This window comes from Tiliqua scincoides, chromosome 2 (assembly GCF_035046505.1).
Source record: "Tiliqua scincoides isolate rTilSci1 chromosome 2, rTilSci1.hap2, whole genome shotgun sequence".
In the NCBI taxonomy this organism is placed as follows: Eukaryota; Metazoa; Chordata; class Lepidosauria; order Squamata; family Scincidae; genus Tiliqua; species Tiliqua scincoides.
The window spans coordinates 104,337,515-104,338,120 of NC_089822.1; the positions used below are offsets into that span (position 1 = coordinate 104,337,515).

General features: G+C 41.1%; 1 pseudogene; it reads left to right on the forward strand.

Annotated features, from left to right (window-relative positions):
- Window positions 1–236: 236 nt before the first annotated feature.
- LOC136642634 (5S ribosomal RNA) lies at window positions 237–363 on the forward strand (annotated as a pseudogene).
- The last annotated feature ends 243 nt before the right edge of the window (window positions 364–606 follow it).

Consider the following 606-nt stretch of genomic DNA (forward strand, 5'->3'; position numbering starts at 1 on the left):
CCCAAGTGAACGTTAACAGGAAGCAGGAAGCTTCTTGTTGCGTTCCCTTCTAGTGTTCTATAAAAGAAAGAAACATGCAAGCTTGGCACAACAGTAAAGAAGAAAAATGAAAGTAATGAGCATGGAGGACATGGGAATAGGTGCAGAGAACCACTGATAACTGAATCCACAGATACTAGATTCACAGATACGGGGAGATGCCTGTACATATGCAGGGGGACATTCTCACCACAGATGCTTACAGCTGGGAACAACTGTTACCCTACACATGCCCAATCTCGTCTGATCTTGGAAGCTAAGCAGGGTCAGGCCTGGTTAGTACTTGGATGGGAGACCGCTTGGGAATACCGGGTGCTGTAGGCTTATACCATAGTCTTTCGAGACTGAAGGTTGCCAACCATTTGTAACAATTAATATGGGCAGTGCCATAAAATCTACTGTTTATATGGAGTGGGGTACAATTTATATAGTCGCTTATACTGTAACTCTGAAATTCAACCGATCTGTAAAAAAAGAAATATAATAGATTGAAAAATATATAGCCATTGCTTCACTGTAAGTTTTCTATCCAGATATTTCCCTCATCATTTTCTATAAATACCCTCC